Source organism: Dendronephthya gigantea, unplaced genomic scaffold, assembly GCF_004324835.1.
Source record: "Dendronephthya gigantea isolate DGI-Jeju-01 unplaced genomic scaffold, DenGig_1.0 000014F, whole genome shotgun sequence".
Taxonomy (NCBI): domain Eukaryota; kingdom Metazoa; phylum Cnidaria; class Anthozoa; order Malacalcyonacea; family Nephtheidae; genus Dendronephthya; species Dendronephthya gigantea.
The window spans coordinates 1,817,948-1,823,977 of record NW_021163024.1 but is presented as its reverse complement, the minus strand read 5'-3'; the positions used below and the strand labels follow the sequence as shown (position 1 = coordinate 1,823,977).

General features: G+C 34.6%; 1 long non-coding RNA gene across 2 annotated transcripts; it reads right to left on the bottom strand.

Annotated features, from left to right (window-relative positions):
• Positions 1–4,292: 4,292 nt before the first annotated feature.
• On the bottom strand, positions 4,293–5,645 carry LOC114519808. 2 transcript variants are annotated; one of them, XR_003686617.1, is made up of 4 exons: positions 5,480–5,645; positions 4,978–5,058; positions 4,742–4,834; positions 4,293–4,529 (listed from the first exon to the last, which is right to left on the bottom strand). It is a non-coding gene; the product is annotated as an uncharacterized LOC114519808 (long non-coding RNA). The 2 variants fall into 2 exon arrangements; XR_003686616.1 differs by having other exon boundaries at positions 4,978–5,645.
• Positions 5,646–6,030: the final 385 nt, after the last annotated feature.

The following is a 6,030-nucleotide window of genomic DNA, read 5'->3' as shown; positions in this document are numbered from 1 at the left end:
TTATTATCAAAATGCTATTACTTTAACATGCCTACTTCCTGTAACGTATGATAGAATATTTGCAATTGACTAATGCGAGTTAATTCACACTGTTATGACTAAAATATTAATGAACAGGCAGCTGACAAGTCATAGCTTTTCAATCAAGGACATCTGTTTCGCTTAGTCGAATATCTACTCTCGAGGCCCTCTTATGCCAAACACGGTGTACTATATTATAACGTAGCTAAGGTGCGGACTCCATTCTGATTCTGAAGTGAAAGGAGAAAATATTCCCTGTAATACCTAAAGGTGAAGAGCAGCGTTATGGCAGCGTTTAGGTGCTTGATTGCTTTGGCTGTGGTGTTCCTTACAATTGACTTGTGTTTGGCAAAACCAAAATGGATGTGGGTCAAAGATGAAGTCGATGATGGCTGGGCAAAAGACATGCTTCGCGATGATGGGAAAGAAACTGCATCTCGGCTCAAGCGAAAACGTTGTGGTCACAAAAATATTATATATTGCGCGGGATCAAGGAAATGAAAGGAACAGAGCTTATTTCTGCATGTGGAAAAACTAACTTGGACTAAATTAACTAGGAAATAATAACTATATCACCGATCATATTTAAAAACTTTATTAATATTAGATAGTGCATGCATGGCTATTAATATCATTGGGGGAAAAACTGACATCGTATAACAATTCTATTCAATCGAATAAATGTATTGCAGCAAACGATTATTGTCTTTATTCTAGCATATATAGATAATAAAACCAGGTAACTGAAAAATGTGTTAACATAATTTGATTTTTACACCAGTGTAACCAACAAAAAATGAGACTTGTTTTTTGAGGCCTAATGCCGGTTTTCCACTAGCGATATTTTTCGCGCGAAGCGACTTTATTCCTTTGTATTTGAGCAATTTGTTCCAGATGGTTGCATTTGAGAGCTCTGGAACAAAAGTAAAATGTCGATTCGCGCGAAAAACATCGCTAGTGGAAAACCGGCTTAAGATTTCTCGAAAAGTCGCGCTTTGGCGATATAATAATTATTTGGCGCTTCCGAAACGCGCTAAGGTCGCAGGAATACGTTTTGTCAAATTTTAATTAATTGTTATAATTTCATTTAAAAGAACTTTATTTTGAGTGAAAGTTAAGCAGCAAAATTCTTTACTAAAAATGCTATCTGCAGCTATTAAATTTTCACACACAAAAGAAGCATTTTGGTCGATAATGCGTTAAAATTAGCAAATTTAACCTTCCCTTCCAATATATCTGACGCCAAAGACAATAGGGCTCGCTCAAGCATATTGGCCTGGGAGTGAACAACACTTCACCAGATCTTCATCCACTCATCTACCTTGTTAATTTACATAATACGCAACTGTGACATGAAAAGATGCGACTTCAATAATAATTATACCTATTACGCTATGCAAGAAATATTGCATGCATAGAACTCATCCTTAATATTGATGTTTATTTTCTAATCTTTTACCTAAAATAAGATACCTCCTAGCTCGATCTGAATTAAACAATTTGCCAATTAAGATGTACTAATACAGCTTTTATTCCGGGAAAGTTTGTTTTTGGGCGAATATCTGGGCTTCATTCTATGTTGAAAAGTGGAGTGCTGAGCAGAATAATTTAATAATTATACGGTTCCACTTATTTTAAGTGGTTTAAGCAGATTTTAAGTGCCTTTTCGTTCTTTCGGTGGTGTTCCTCGCAAATAACTTTTGTTTTGCAAAGTCAAAATGGTTTTGGACAAAACGAAGACGAGAATGACTTTGACTAGGCTAAGAGCCGTGGCTGAAAAAAGGCCTCAACTTAGTGTCCTACATAATGTCCCCATACATACAAAGACATAAAATTCTTTAAGCTCCAGGGTTAATTGCAAAGCGGCAATGGCCCATTCCTATAAGGGAAACATATATAGTGGATTACCCCCAGAATTGACTCGAATTAGATCGAATACGGTATAAAACTTATGTATAGAGTAGCTGAAAATCATTTCTGTGCTAAAGGAACCGAGACCACAAAGCAATTTTTTAAACTTGCGAATTTAGAAAACAATCATCATACAATATGCCATAATTATATTTAACTCGACAGTTAATAATTAATTATGCTGTTTTATGTCAAATAATTGCGCTATTACGATATATTAGAACCCCGAGGATTCCGAATTGAAATCAATGAAAGCCCAATTAGCGACTTTTGTTATTTTTGTTCAGTTTGCTTGCTTTTTATTCAACGGCATCTGTTTGACGAAATATTCGTTGCCATGCATAAACGACCTGGAAATTTCCAGCTATTTAAATTTAAACTTATAATTATTCATATTTTTAGAAGTTGATTGCTTTCAATGTCAATGTCAATGAGCACTAGAATATTAGCATAGCAGGACTGAATTCTCAAGTTGGCTTCGCTATTGCCAATATCTGCACTTCTGTGTTAAAAGGCGCTGTGCTTAGAACCGTGAATGCATGACAATCGATGCTATGAAAAAGATTGCATCGATTGCATCTCGGATGCAAAACGTTGTCCTTACAATAATGGGCCTTAGTCCTGTTAACGCGACAGTTATACGACGTATATTTTAGTCGCATTGAATGCAATTTAAACAATTATTTATGAGACGATGAAGAGGCTGAATGAACTTTTATCATATTATAATTTAAATTGCATTGCACACTAAATTGTAACGTATAAACCAGGCTAAAGCTCGCCGCACACGAGAGCTATCAGCTGAGCTAACGACCTCGCGCGGCAGTTAGCTCATCCCGAAAACCATCCGCACATGTGAGAAACTCGCCTTTCGAGGTGAATTCCTCACGAAAAGCTATCCGCGCACTCGCGAGTAGCTTGCAGAGCTAAAAGCCACGCGTGGTCTTTAATTAAGCTCAGCCAATAGCTCACGTGTGCGACGGGCTTGAAATTGAAATACATGCATGCATGATTATTATGCATGTTGCGAGTTTTCTACTTCTATTGAAAGCTATTGCACTTACAAAAGAAATCCGTCCGGCAGGACTCAATAATAAATGAATTAACACAACACCCCTCCCCCTCCACCCAACTCCACCTCGCCCATCGCTAATGTCAGGCTACCAAAATGAAGCCATAGTTTTCTACACGACGTTAATCTTTTGCATCGATACCGTTCAGCTCATTTTATTTTATTCTATTAACCAGAATAAAAAAAACTATCATTAAGTGCAGTACATTTAGTTCAAATTGTGATTATATTTTTTTGTTAACTATACGCGTATACTATTGATAAAGTTTCTACACACATTTATCAGATAGTTATCATGACCATGTTTAATTCAAGTTTATAGGTACGTAGTCCAGTGTATACACTCTAAATCTCCAAGTGTTGTACAAACACCAAAAAAGGTGTAAATTCCTGCCTCCCTGCAAACACCCAAAGAGGTGCAAATATACACCTTCTTAAAGGTCAATATACACTCAACCGGGTATATTTACACCAATTTTGGTGTAAATGCTCTTGCCTCTGTATGTACACCGAATAGTGTATAGTTACACTGTAAGGAGTATATTTACACTTTACAGTATCAATATACACCATGAGTGTATTTATACACCAAGTTGGGGGGAACACTATAAGTGTATATTTACCCCGAAAAGTGTATATTTATACTTTATGGGGTCAATATACACCATAAGGTGTATTTGATAACCACTGCATTCACTGATGTAATGATCGTTACATGATGAACAGACGTGAACTTCTATATTGAACAAACAATTTTATTAAAGATAAATAAATTATGTATTTGTTTAAAAACCTATGAGCACAATAAGCAGGAACATAATAAAGCATAAAAAATTACAAAATTGAATGGACAAATATGCCCTCTAACCTACTTATACATTTCTTTCATTTCTAGCAATGAAATTAAGTTATTAGTAGGCTTTGAAATATCACATAGGCAAAATTATACATTATTCTTATTCCTTATCAGTCCAAAATATTAAAACTATTTACTTAGTGCCCATATGAATGAATGAATAAATTCTAAATATTTACATGTAGAAATAGTTCAAAGTACTGCTAGGTTTGTGCATACCTTGCTCAAAAAAACAAGTATTTCAAGGACTTAATTAAAAATTGCCAATTGGCAAGTTTAGGAAACTAGCTGAAACAACTCAAATTATTGAAATTAAGCCCCTGTATAATGAACCCAGAGATAATTGAATAAAAATATTTATGAAAGAAGACAAGTGCATCTAGAACTATGCAAACTCACTGCATGTCTTCAATTAGTTATTAACACATACCGTAAGCTAAAGTAATTAACTCCTGAGCAATGTTCCTCTTTGATTACTGACTAGTTGTTTGTAAAGTTGGTATATGTCCTCCCAAATATGAGCATATTTATAAGATCACCTGGAGTATTTTTGTCCTGGAAAATTAAGTTCTGCAACACTGTGAATCCAATTAACCATTAACAGAGGAGACTTTCCACTCATCCACTGAGTTTCTCGCACACTAGTACTACCTCAATTAATCCATGTTCCTAAAAAAAACAAAAAAGCAAGCATATTAGAAAATTTAGATAGCAAATGTTCATCTGGTAAGCTGTCAATGATTTTTGATATATCTATTACATGATAACTAACTATATAACCAATTGTTTATAAATAAGAAGCAAATAATGGAGGTGAAATTAATACACAATGAATTTGCAATTTGTATGACACATGAACATTGAACTGATCTTTTCCTTACCTTATTTCCTTAAACCAAGTCAAATGGCTTCTTTTCTTGTTTCACTGACTAATATCAAGTTGATATTTTTCATCAAATGAAAGACCTTGGCACCTTAAAAATACAAATACAACACAGGTATTTTAGGCATATATCATATTGGTGCTATTATTATATTATTATACAATTAAAACTGAGCCATATGGTTGGTGAATAATCCAACAGCATTGCACAATTCCTTATAATGCATTACTTACCATACTTTCCTGCTCGTTCATTACAGACTTAGATGACTTAGACTTATAAACATCACCACTTGGCACTTGTTAATCCACCATCTAATAAAGGATGCATATAAAAATTATTTAAAAGGCAATATAACAGCTATGTCATTCAAATTCTTAATCAAAATTAATGTAGATCCTAAGATTCCGTACATCATAATCCTAAGATTGAGTAAGTCTGTTATGGCAGATGTTTCAATCAGTTTCATGTTCATATTTTAATATATAACATAAATTCATGTATTTGACCATGGTTTAGCCAACATCATTACATCAATATCACACTTAATATGGCATAGTACCTATAGTATAACCACGGCATAACATATTTCTATAAATCATTCATTTTTTTTGGTGGGAATGAGTAGCAAAACTGTGAATATTTCTGTTAAATACGTACACTGTTTACGCGGCAAATTCGAAATTCAAAATATATAGCTTTCGTCTGTTTGCGCGTATAATTTTAAAACCTTACCTCTGAGATGACTGAGATTCCCAGTCACTTTTAAAACAATATCCTCGATCTTCTCCAGGCAATCTTGTATCATAATGTCCAGTAAAATTTAATATACATTCAAAATACTTCTCGATTTATACTTTGCAAAGGAACAAACAACAACGTGCGTCGTGCGAACTGCGAAGCGACGCTATCCCGGCATGCATCGAGAGCGTGGTGCAATCCTATCAACATTTCTCTGCGCGAGTTACGGCGTTACGGGATTTATTCAGAATGTTGAAATAAAACCGTCAAAACCGTCGCGTTTGCATCAAAACCGTCATCTCTTCTGAATATGAAAAGAAAGATATAAACAAAGAACAAATCATTTTTCCAAGACTTTGGAATTAGCTTTGCTTATTTTAAGAAAACAATTGCTTTTTGCTCCTGACTTGGGACTCTTTGCCCAGTTATTTAGGAATATAAAAAATGATAATCCATTTGCAATTTTTTTCCGACAAAAGCTTCCAATGCATGCACGCCCAAGCTCTCACTCAACACAAAATCATAGCGATAATGTTTACACCAAA